This window comes from Mustela putorius, unplaced genomic scaffold, assembly GCF_011764305.1.
Source record: "Mustela putorius furo isolate JIRA1106 unplaced genomic scaffold, ASM1176430v1.1 tig00000083_pilon_pilon_pilon, whole genome shotgun sequence".
NCBI lineage: Eukaryota > Metazoa > Chordata > Mammalia > Carnivora > Mustelidae > Mustela > Mustela putorius.
Genome location: NW_025421273.1, coordinates 12,495,924 through 12,509,123, shown reverse-complemented (window position 1 = coordinate 12,509,123; position 13,200 = coordinate 12,495,924). Strand labels below are relative to the sequence as shown.

Sequence of the window (13,200 nt, the reverse complement as noted above, 5' to 3'; positions counted from 1 at the left end):
GCCGAAGGTAGATGCTTAACCAACTGAGTCATCGGGTGCCCCATATCAATTATTATATTACATATAAATGGGCTAAACACCCAAATTAAAAGGCAGAGCATGTCGTGCAGGATTTAAAATATACACTTATGGGGCGCCTGGGTGGCTCAGTGGTTAAGCCTTTGCCTTCAGCTCAGGTCATGATCTCAGGGTCCTGGGATCGAGCCCCACATCAGGCTCTCTGCTCAGCAGGGACCCTGCTTCCCCCTCTCTCTCTGCCTCCCTCTCTGCCTACTTGTGATCTCTCTTTCTGTCAAATAAATAAATAAAAATCTTAAAAAAAAAAAAGAAAAGAAAATATACACTTATATTATGTTTAACAAAGACACACTTTAAATATAAAAACACATTTATATTGGAAATAAAAGGATAGAAAAAGAAATACCATGGGAAAAAATAACCTTAAGAAAGCTGGAGTGGGAGGGCGCCTGGGTGGCTCAGTGGGTTAAAGCCTCTGCCTTCAGATCAGATCATGATCTCAGCATCCTGAGATCGAGCCCCACATTGGGCTCTCTGCTCAGCAGGGAGCCTGCTTCCTCCTCTCTCTCTCTCTGCCTGCCTCTCTGCCTACTTGTGATCTCTGTCAAAGAAATAAAATCCTTAAAAAAAAAAAAAAAACTGTAGTGGGGCGCCTGGGTGGCTCAGTTGGTTAAGCAGCTGCCTTCAGCTCAGGTCATGATCCTGGAGTCCCGGAATCGAGCCACACATCAGGCTCCCTGTTCGGCAGGGAGTCAGCTTCTCTTGCTGACCTCTCTCATGTTCTCTCTTTCTCTCAAATAAATAAATAAATAAACAAAGCTGGAGCCGCTGTATCTTCAAATATTTGAAACAAAAATTATGAGAACTATAAGGAGACAAATAATAATAGACAAAAGCACACTTATAGTTGAATATTTTAACATTTTCATATCAAAGGTGATGAGAAAATCAGACAAAATAACCAATAAGGATTTAAAAGATTTGAACATCATTAAACAATCTAACCTAATTAACATGAATAGAAGACCACATCCATCAACTACAAAATACAGACCCTTTTCAAGTGCACAGGGAATATTTACCAAGAGAGAACAATATGCTGGGCCATGAAATAAATCTTATTAATTTTAAAGGAAAGAAGTCATCCAGTATATGTTTTCTATCAACAACAGAAATCAATAGTGGTATCTAGAAAAGCACTCAACTTTCAACAAGTAACAAGCTTCTAAATAATTCACAAGTCAAATCACAAGGGGGAATTAGAAAAAAAATTTTTAAGATTTTATTTATTTATTTGACAGAGATAGAGATCAAAAGTAGGCAGAGAGGCAGGCAAAGAGAGAAAGGGAAGCAGGCTCTTTGCTCAGCGGGGAGAGCAGAGAGCCCAATGTGGGACTCGATCCCAGGACCCTGAGATCATGACCTGAGCCGAAGACAGAGGCTTTAACCCACTGAGACACCCAGGCACCCCAGAAAAATGTTTTTAATTGATAGTAATGAAAATACAAGATATCAAAATTTGTGGAATATATAGTCTTATGGAAATAAATTTGTAATTTGAAATGCTGATACTAGAGATGGTTTAAAATGATCTAAGCCTCCATATTAAGAAACCAACAAATACAGAGCAAATTAAAGAGGAGGAAGAAAATAGTAAAAGAGTGGAAATTAATGAAATAGAGAGGAAACCATTGTAAAACAATGAGAGGTGACCGTTGGTTTTTGAAAAAAAATTAATGAAATTTAACTGTCCCCCAGTACGACCATCGAAAAGGAGACAGAAGAGACAAATGACCAATACTAGGAATATCATTATAGAGACCACAGATATTTAGGACATTAAGAAAATAATATGAATAACTTTGTCACAACAAATATGACAACACATAAAGCAGAAAAATTTCTTTAAGAACCCAACAAAATTACGTAAGAGGAAATAGAAAGTTTAGCCCTATATTGGTTAAAGAAATTGAATAATTAAGAACTTGAAGGAGAGAATGCTGCTGTCTACAACTTCACTTTAGGAATGCACCAGAAAGTAAGACTGACTGATGGATACAGAGAAGGATATTTGATTAAGAAAGTAAAACAACATGTTAATCTAGGACATGGAAATGACTGTCATTATCCATTCTTTTTTTTCTGAGTGGTTTAAACTTTTCATAATGAAATTTTAGGTTAAAAAAAACATTTTCCATAAAGAAATTAACCCATAGGTATATCCCCAGGACCATATGGTGTTGGAGTGAGTAGAAACACTTAAGAAAGAAATACCATCCTTACACACTTTTTCTCAGAAAACAGAGAAAGATGGACTACTTTAGTACTCATTTAATGAGACCTGTATAACTCTGATACCAAAACCTGACAAGGACATCATGAGAAAAACAAATCGTAGACTCATGTCTACGATTAACATGAGCACAACAATCCTTAGCAAAATAGTACTACATTGAATAACATACCATGAACAAGTACGGTTTATCCCAGGAATGCAAGGTTGACTTAATATTTAAAAAGCAATTCTTGGGACACCTGGGTGGCTCAGCTGGCTGAGCACCTGACTCTTGATTTTAGCTCAGGTCTTAGTCTCAGGGTCCTGAGCTCCAGCCCCGCACTGGGCTTCATGGTCAGTGCAGTTCTGCTTGGGATTCTCACTCTCCCTCTCCCTCTGCCCTTCCACTTTCTCTCTCTCTCTCTCTAAAATAACATGAAATAAATAAAATGCGATTGTTCCTTGTTATTCATAACATCAACAAAATAGTAAAATCTTGTACTTATCTCAGTTAATGCCGAGACAGCATTTGTCAAAATTCAACACCCATTTATGATGAAAATTTCTAAATGAACAAACTAAAAATAGGAACTTCCTCAATTTGATAGATTATGTCTGTGAAAAAACCTACAGTTAACATTCTACTCAATGGCAAAAAACTGAGTATTTTCCCCTAAGATCAAGAACGTGGCAATGATGGGGCTGTCCTAGCTTCTTTTGACATGGTACTGGAGGTCCTAGCCAGAGGAATAAAACAAAACAAAAAAAGGAGGCCGCTGCCCCCTGTCCTGCCCCCCCCCCCCCGGGTTCCCGCAGCCCAGCCCGGTCCAGCCCGGTTCCCGGGAGGATGAAGTTCGTGTATAAAGAGGAGCATCCGTTCGAGAAACGCCGCTCTGAGGGCGAGAAGATCCGAAAGAAATACCCGGACCGGGTTCCGGTGATAGTAGAAAAGGCTCCCAAAGCTCGGATAGGAGACCTGGACAAAAAGAAATGCCCGGTGCCTTCTGATCTCACAGTTGGTCAGTTCTACTTCTTGATCCGGAAGCGAATTCATCTCTGAGCTGAGGATGCCTCGTTTTTCTTTGTCAACAATGTCATTCCACCCACCAGTGCCACAATGGGTCAGCTATACCAGGAGCACCACGAAGAAGACTTCTTTCTGTACATCGCCTACAGTGATGAAAGTGTCTACGGTCTGCGAAGCTGCTGCCCCTGAGGTGGGGGGTCTCGTTCTACAAAGAGGTGGCCCCCCTTCCCTGACCTCCTCCTCCCCTGGGCTCAACCACCACCTCCCTTCTTCAGGACCTGCACTTCCTAATGTTTGAGGCTCTCCTCCAGCCCTTCCTAGCCGGAGGGCTCCGGGGGAGGTGGCCTCTCGGACATCTCCTCTCTCCCCTTTCTCTTACCAGCTTTCCAACTCTACTTTAGACTTCTCAGTTGTCAATCTCTGTCACCCCCACCCAGTGATTGTTTTGGTTTCTGTTCCCTTTCTAACTGCCCAAGGGGCTAAGAACCCCAACATTCCCTTCCTTTCACTACCTTCTTTTTTGGGGGTAGATGGAAGGGACTGAAATTGTGGGGGGAAGGTAGGAGGCACATCAATAAAGAGGAAACCACCAAAAAAAAAAAAAAACACAAACAAAAAAAAGGAATAAAAGGCATACAAATTGAGAACAAGAAGTAAAGGCGTGATTCACAGAAAACATGATTACGAACCTAGAAAACACTAAGGAATTTATTTAAGAAACTATGGGACTGATAAGTGAGTTTTAAGAGTTGTAGGTTACAGATACAAACATCAACAAACAACTGAAAAAAATACTATACTGAGGAATAAATTTAACAGAGGATGTATTAGACTTTACCAAAGGAAGACATATCACATGTTCATAATTGCAGGACTTGATATTAGTTGGTAACCCATCAATTCTCTTCAAGTTGGTCTATAGATTCAATGCCATCTCAATAAAAATTTTAGCAGGTTTTTGAGGAGGTGGTTCAAATTGACACGCTGATTTAAAACTTATATGCAAAAGTAAGAGATCTGTGATAACCAAAGCAATTTTGGAAAAGAAGAACAAAGTTGGAAGACTTGCACTTTCTGACCTCAAGACTTTCTATAAAGGAAAAGAGTCTACAGTTGTGAGGGGAACGTAGCTGTACAGACCAGTGGCACCGGGTCTAGAAATAGACCCTCTTTTGTTCAGTGAATTGATTTTTGACAATGGCCTCAGAGAAACTCAATGGGGGAAAGTCAAGTCTTATATCTAGTCTTGGAGTAACTGGGTGACCAGGGGGAAGCGATGACAGACTTGCCACTCTGTCCACTACAAACTGAAAACCAGACAGAATGTGTCAAAGGGCTGTTTTCAGACTTGGGACTGTGCCTCTGACACAGGACAGGAGGTCAGCATGGCCTCGAGGTGTGGTGGGGGCACTCCAGATGTGCAAGCCCGCTCCAAGGAAGGCTTCTGTGGGCACAGGCTGTGGGAGCCAGGGATGGGGGGCGCTCTGGCCCCCCAGGGAGTGTGGCATCGGGAGAGCTCAGACCCAAGCAAGGAGGCTGCATCTCCAGGGGGACATGCGCTGGATATGCAGTCCCTTGCTCCACAGGACTGAGGAGTCCCACAGCCTCCAAGTCTCATTCCCCTCCCCTCAGGTACCAGAACGCTCAGCAGGGACAGTCCTCCGCCCACCCCCCCCATCCCCGCTTCTCCCAGAGGCCAGTGCTGCCCCAGGCTCATGGATGCAGGCTGGGCGCAGAGCTACTATTCTTGGCTGTAACCTAAGCCAGCTGCCCATTAAAATTCCATGAGTTTCGACGGCTTGAGCTGCAGTTGATATTTCCAATTATTGTGAAATTAAAATTGTCCCTTTGCTTTAAGGATGATTGCCGGCGACGGCAGCGGCAGATGGCAACCCCGGGGCCCCGCACTGTTCCCAGGCAGAGCTTGAAAAGTCTCTGGAAAGTTCTCAGAACAGGAAAAGACAAAGGGTGGTCTGAAAATGAGGGAGGTGGGGGGTCAGGCACGTGGTTGGAATCTGAATTTCCATGTTCTGGGCTCCGGGGACCAGAGCCCCCGCAGCAGGCAGGCTGCTCCCAGCCCCACAGCCGGACTGAGGGGTGGTGCTCCCCACAAGCATGGGCTAGACCTGGGGTTAATTTGGACGCTGACCTTGGGGGTTGAGGAACCCAGGCAGCGTACAACAATGCAGGGGGGGTCTGGAGGCTGCAGAGAGAGGCGGGCTCGAGGGTATGTTGGGGAAGGGACCTGAGGCGACAGCTTGAACAGGAGGGCAGTGTGTCTGGGAGCCCAGGGCAGGCCTCCACAGTGCTCCCTGTACAGAGGGGTGGGGGGCCCGTGCCGCCCTCTGCCCATCCTGCAACAAGGCAGCGGGGTGCTGGCTGCCAAACACGGCCTCTGTGCCCAGCCCCAGCTCCAGAAGGACAGAGCCCAGGAGGGGCAGGGCTGACTGTGGGCCTCTCCCGAGGAGGGGCAGAGCCAGTCTGGGGCTCCAGATCCCTGGCTTCTCCAAGGCTCTCTCCCACACCCGGTGGCCCTCCTGCCTCCCTTCTGAATCGGGTTCCATGTATACAGGGTGTGGGGGGCATCGGCCATCAGGTCCTGCACAACGCCTGCTCCTTTTCCCCTGTTGGGTCCTGACCTCTCCTGAGCAGGACCCCGGCTGCCTCCCAGTATGCCCACATCACTCCTGCCCTGCCGGCAGGTACGTGGGCTTCATGGCGCCTTCCACGCTGCCATGATTCTTGTGGGGAGCACCACAAAGCTCCAGGAGGAGCCCCGGGCCACCTTCCACTAGACGCCCCCACCCCCAGGCCTTGAGGGCACAGGGCCTGGAGAGACTGAGGCCCAGGAGCAAGGCCTAGGATCAGATCCGTCAGGCTGGTGGGCACGTGGGTGAGCATCGGGGCCATTGACCGCGGGCATGGAGGGGCGGGAGGGTGCTTACATGGGGAGCCTCTCTCCCATCTGGGGGCTCTGAGCAACGTCCTCTTACCACAAATCTGTGACCCCACGCACAACACACTCACCCGGGCTCCGCGAGCCTCTCCAGCCAACAGTCGAACCTGAGGAGGGGGCTGTGGGACCCCTTGATCTGCGGGTAGGTGGTCAGAATGTGGGTAACTATGGGGTCTGAAGTTGTGGGGCGGTCTCATGGGACGGAGCCCTTCCCCGTGGGACCTGACGGCAACTCCAGGAGGAGCAGGTCAGGGCTGAGTTAGACTGGGGGGGATCTCAGTTGGTGTCAGACACTTGTTTGATGATGTCTGGGGGAAAACACATAAGAATTGGGTGCAGGATCGTACAATGAAACCCCTAACATCACACCCTTGACGCCCAGCCCTAACCACCCCACAGCCCAGGAGACCCACAGCCCTGATTCCAGCCCTGACCCAGAGCCCTGACTCCAACCCTGACCACCCCCAGCCCTGACTCAGAGCCCTGACCCCCAGCCTAACCCCAGTTCTGATCCCTGCCCTGACACCCAGCCCCTAACCACCTGCAGACTTTAGCGCTACATGGTGTCTCCCTCACTTCCACCTCCCAAGCCTCACTCAGAGCTCATCTTGGACCCCATCTATTCTGGAACCGTGCAGGGAAGGATCCTGGGAAACATGGCTCCCAGCATAGAGAGCATGGATAGAACATTCCAGAACACACAGTGTCAGATATCTACCTTGGGCCCTTTGAGGGGCCTGCTGCAGAAGAGAGAGGGCAGGCCCTGACAGAGGCAGCCCTACCTGCTCTTGGGGGGCAGAGGTGGCCTCAGGTGGCTGGGGAGGAAGCCCATCCCTGCATGGGGTGAGGGTTGCCCCTCCCATGCCCCTCCCCACCTGTGCCACCCCCCCCACACACACCCCCAGCCTCAGCTGGCTGGGCCAGGCCCACAGCCCCTGCACACGGGCTTGCAAGGAATGAGCTCCTTTGTCCGTCCTGCCTCCTAGAGGCCCCACCATCTATCGCACATCTCAAGAGTTTTTGAAGCTCTTTGTCATATACCATTTTGGAATTTTATTAATCAAATTAGGCCATCTTATCCTTTTATGGTTTGTCTCATCAGAAAGGTCTTGATCCCAAGTTCATGTTCTTCCAGAATTTCTTCTAAAAGTTTTCCGCTCTTAACATTTACATCTTTAATCCATCCGAGAAGACCCTTGTGGGAGATCAGAAGACCACTGTCCCTGTCTTCTTGCCAGTCACAGACAACTATAGATCCCTGAATATTGGGTGTGCAGGTCTCGGCCCCTACATCTGCCAAATCCTAAGGCTGGATGAGTTGGCCCATTCTGGATCTTTCCCCACCAACACTGGTCTCTCCCCGAGGCAAGTCCACGTGGCCCCGAGTGCTCTGTTTTATCTACGAAAAAATGAAATTCAGCTGAGTACGTTTGAAGATCTAACTGGCTTCACGTAATGATTCATGAACCAGACAGTGTCTTGTCTTAGGAAAGGGTCCAAGGAGATGCACAAAATGGAAGCCATCTGCAGGCCGAAGTGGGGAGACAGGAAAGAATGTGCTGTGTCAGACAAGACTTCCGCTAGAGACATCCTCCCCCACCCAGAGACATTCTCTTCTCCCCAGCGATGTCCTCCCCCAAGGAACATCTCCCCCTTCAGGAACGTCCTCCTCAAGGGACATCCTCCAGAGAAACGTCCTACCCCCAGGGACATCTTAGTCCCCCTGGGACATCCCTCCCCCCAGGGACATCCTTCCCCCTCCCTAGATATCCTCCCCAGCTAGGGGCGTCCTCCCCCAACCCTGGGAGGATTTCCCCTCCCCCAGGGATACGGCCTCACACCTTTTGTCCGAGTGTTCCTCATTCTTCACTCTGATTACAGACAGTCCTCTCTGTTTCCATTGATCCATAAGCACTTCATAGCTTTGGTTGTTAGGAATGGGAGTTTCCCTGTTTCTAACGAGTTATTAATAATGTAGAAAAAAGGAATCTTATGTACTAATTCTATATACTTCTCTCTTATTAACCTCGTAGGGTTTGGTTACTGGTATTACAATCATAGCATGAGCAAAAATGGATAATCGTTGCCTCTCCTTTTCCAACATTTGCGCCATGATTTTGTCCCTGGCTGCTGCTGACCCACAGTGACAGTCCTACTGGGTGTGGCTCTCACCTGTTTGCTGGTGGGGGCAGGGGGTAGTGTCACCTGTGTCCCTTTCCCGGCAAGTCCTGTTACGCTGGGGGCTTTTCAAGGGACCATCTTCGTGCTGCAGTCTGATGGAGTCCCCCACACCGACTTGGTGAATTTGGTAATTCTGCTGGAGGTTCTCCGACTGCAAAGGCCCCCACTTTTCTCAAAGAAGCCTTACTTGGTTGTGGTATCTTATGTTTGCTTGAATTTTATTTAGACTTTCACTTTATTTTGCTATTCTTTTTTTTTTTTTTTTTTTTAAGAATCAGTTTGGGGGGGCCTGGGTGGCTCAGTGTTGAGCCTCTGCCTTTGGCTCAGGTCAGGTCATGATCTCAGCGTCCTGGGATCGAGCCCTGCATTGGGCTCTCTGCTCAGCGGGGAGCCTGCTTCCCCCTTTCTCTGTCTGCCTCTCTGCCGACTCTGCCTGATCTCTCTGTCAAATAAATAAATAAAATCTTTTAAAAAAAAAGTTAACAAAATAAAAAATCAGGTTGGTATTAAGGCTTTGGTTGGCTCAGACATGAACTGGTATGTTTTCATCTTTTTTAGGGTTTGCAATAGTTCAGACCGCATCTTGGGAAGGCATTTTGACAATTCCTATCCTTCTGATCCTATGATCCTGAACACAGGAATTGACTGCATAATATATACGAGCTAGTTACAACTCACATAGAAAAAAAAGCTAATTAAAAAGTGGGCAGAGGGGGCACCTGGGTGGCTCAGTGGGTTAAAGCCTCTGCCTTTGGCTCAGGTCATGATCCTAGGGTCTCAGTAGGGAGCCTGCTTCCCCCTCTCTCTCTGCCAGCCTCTCTGCCTACTTATGATCTCTGTCTGTCAAATAAATAAAACCTTTTGAAAAAGAAAAAATTAAAAAAACAGGCAGAGGATCTGAACAGATGTTTTTCCAAAGAAGACACACAGAGGCCAACATGAAAAGACACTTAGCAGCACTCACATCAGGGAAATGCCAAGCAGAACCTCATCCCATTAGGATGGCACTCATCGGAAAGGGTGGAAAGAACCAGTGTTGGCGAGGATGTGGGGAAAGGGGACCCACGTGCTCCGCTGGTGGGCACGCAGGCTGGTGGGCCTGCTGCCACACGGGTGAACATGGAGGATGCGTCCAGATGTGCGACCCTCTCATGACAGCCTGGCCTAGGAGAGTTGAGTGCCTGGAGGCAGAAAGTCAGGTACCAGGTGTCAAGGGCCAGGAGTGGAGAAGGGCAGGATGCTGCTCCCTGGGGACACAAGGTCAGTCAGGGAGGGTGGAGGGCAGGCGTGCTTGCCACCGTGGGAACTGACTTGCTGGTTCACGGAACTGATTAAAACAGTAGATTTTACACTGTGTGTCGTTTTCTATATTTAAAAAATTTATGTGGAAATGCTAAGGACTTAAAATATTCAAGTAATTTGTAAAAAAAGTAACAAGGTTGAAAGATGGACAATGTCAGATTTCAAGACTTACCGTAGTTACAACTGTTATATGTTGACACAAGAACAGAAATGATCGCTCACAGACAGAAGGCAGACTGTGGATGGAGACACACACATCTGGGGGCAATTTATCGGTTGGTTTTTAAAGTTTATTTTTTAGTAATCTCTCCACTCAGTGTGGGGCTTGAACTCACAACCCTGAGATCAAGAGCCATTCACTCCACCCACTGATCCAGCCAGGGGTCCCTGGGCAACTTGTTTTTAACAGTATTCCAAAACCATTCGGCAGTGGAGGGCCAGCCTTGTCCGCGGACGGTGCTGTGACACTGGACCCCTCCCTCACCTGGGAGCATAACGTGGGGACTTTCCTGGTCAACTTTGAGTTCCCCTAGACCTGTCTTGTCTGTTTTAAGAACACCTGCTAGCGAGCACATTTCACACAGAGATGTCCACCATGCCACTCCCAAGAGCCTGGAAGGATCTGTCCCTTGGCAGGGGAGCGGCCCCACGGATGGCCCCTGGGGAAGGTGCCTGTGACCCTAATCAGGGCAGGCACAGAGGCTCAGTGTGGAAACAGATGCACATGCCTACTCCCCAAGCGTGTCACCCATGCACACCAGGGTACCCAGGAAGGGCTCACTGGAGACCAAGAGATCCCTGGTTGCCTGAGGCCAGAAAGCCTGGCACCAAAGGCTGTTTTCCAAAAGGAGAGCCGTAACCTGCCAAAGACGGCATGGCCCGCTCCCAAACACGGGTGTCCTCCACCTGTCCTGGAGAGGGTGAGCCAGCATCTTCTCCTGCCCCGGCCCACTCGCAGCTGTGGTCAGAACATCCACAGGATGTCCAATGAGGTGCGTGTGGCTGCCCGGCCCACAGAGGCCAGCACGCCCTCACCCTTGTCGCAGGGAGTGGCCGTGGCTCTGGAGGCTGCCGAAGTCCCACAGCGCTCCGGGGGAGATGACCTCTGCATCTCCGGGATTCTCTCCTCCCTCCTCTTTCAACACACATGCGTGGTTCACCTTGGGGCTCCTGCACCTGCTCCCTCCTCTTCCCCTGCCCTGACCCGGTGGTGGGTCACCACTCTGGATAAACAGGACATTGTGGGGGGCGGGGGTCCCTGAAGACCAGCAGTGGCATGGAGCAGGGATATCGCCTGGGAAGACAGCGGTGATGGTGACCTAGTGCCCTATGAGGTCCGAGGGGGACCACTGTTCCCGGGGCCTGTGGGTCTGCTCCAGTATGGGACAGTGGCTGCAAATGGTGTCCCCCATCGACAGAGCTGGAGAGTCCCCCATTGCTCTCAGTGATGCATCTGTGTTTCGGAAGCCAAGCCGAGATGTGCCAGGAAACCACACTCCTGGAAGGGAAGGCATCTCCAGAGCCATTCAGGGGATGGGACCATGCTTTGGTCTAGTTACATCTTCAGGAAGTAGGTAGATGACCTAAGGGGGGCGTGTGGGGTCCCACTGGGCCCACCCGAGACGGACAGGGGCTAGGCCTGCATGTGGTGTGAGTGTCTGGGCTTGGAGTCCTGGAGAAGGCAGCTAGCACAGGGTCGGTCAGCGCGGGGACTCCTGCTGGACACCAGGGAGCTCTTGTTGGACAGCAGGACACATTCTTCACGGGAACACGCTTTTCACCTGAAGGGACTTGGGTGCCTCTTGGAAACAGACAGCCATCCCCGCCAGGAGAACAACTCATGTGGTCGTGGTGACCAGAGCCAAAACTCCTGCTTTTGCACTGAGATCAGAAGGAAAAGAGCTGCCCCCACAGCCCCGCGCCTGACCACCTGTCCCAGCAACAGCTCTGCTGGTTAGCAGCCAGGAGAGTGATGAGAGCACATTTCTGTGGGGGTCTGCCATGCCATGGGCACAGAGATGGGCCTGACTCGGTGCAACGGGATGATGTGCCCAGTGCACGGCAGGGCTCCCCAGGGCACCATATGGACTGAGTTCATGTGGCGACCTGCCTGCACGACAGGGGAGTCCTCCAGGACGGGTGTGCACAGTGCCCCGCAGGTGTCAGCGAAAGATCCCTTTCTTTTCCAAATACCTATCCATGTGGCGTGGGATCTTCTGTGGACGGTTGCATATCCTGTGGCCCACGGAATCGGGAGCTGCTCGGGGCAGCACTGGGGGCAGCCTGCTGCCAGAGATTGGGGGGCGTGTAACACAACGCCCCTCTTCCTGCGAAAACCTTTTGTTTTAGAAAATGTACTTTTCATGCAGTTGTCGTTGATGTCAACATATAATGGGCTTATTGTTATTTTGAAATGAGTATAATTTTTAAGTCTTAGGTTTAATTTCTCATACAGTCGTCTGTTGGGCGTCAGTGTTGGTTGTGAGGGTACACAGGAACACAAGTGGTGACATCTTCAGTCCCCCCCCCCAACACCCGTCCACTCACGACAGGGCCCATCATTCCTCGCAGCATCTGGGCTCCTGTCTCTTGACGTTTTTCTGGTTCAGACAGACAGCACAGCCTTCCCGGGTGCTACATGAGGTTGGGTGGTCTCTTTCCATCCTTTGGCCTCAGACTCTTTGCCCCATTCTTTTTTCATATGAACTTACAAATACTTTCTTCAGGGCTTGCTGGGGCAGCTCAGTCGGTGAAGCACCTGACTTGTGATCTCAGCTCAGGTTATGATCTCAAGGGTCGTGAGTTCAAGCCCCATGTCGGGCTCTGCCCTGAGTGTGGGGCCCACTTTAAAAAACAAAACAAAAAGCTTTCTTCCATTTTAAAACAAAACCCCACAATGTTACTGAGAATATTGTTGGAATTACATTAATAAAATGATGACACTACTTGGGAGCATTTAGAGGTATGTGGTTTCCACACACGCTCAGGAATTGTTTTAGATTTTACGGTAAAACCACAGCTTCCTTTGTGTTGATCCTGGACCGTTCTGGTTAAACTTGTTCATAGATTCCCTGCAGTTCTCAAGCATGACTATGAGCAGAATATTCCGTTCTCATAATCCACATGTTCAGGGTGGTTTAAAGAGCTCTTGATCTCTTGTGTATCTGCTTTCTGGGAATAGAAAAATATCATCTGAAAATAAAGGTAATTTTCATTTCTTTTATCCCGCTTTTTTTTTTGTTTGTCTTAATGCATTAGCTAAAAATGCCAACGTTAAATAATAATAAAGGTGAAAGGATGCATGTTTGTCTGGTTCCTGATTTCAGTTTTTGGTATTAACAGACGGTCTTGCTGGATCTTATCAAATAGCTTAGCGTTTACCAATATGGCCACATCCCCCCCACACAACATCCTTCTGTAACTACAGAAGAAATCAGAGAC

General features: G+C 49.0%; 1 pseudogene; it reads left to right on the top strand.

Annotated features, from left to right (window-relative positions):
• The first annotated feature begins 3,082 nt into the window (after positions 1–3,082).
• LOC101679439 lies at positions 3,083–3,576 on the top strand (annotated as a pseudogene).
• Positions 3,577–13,200: the final 9,624 nt, after the last annotated feature.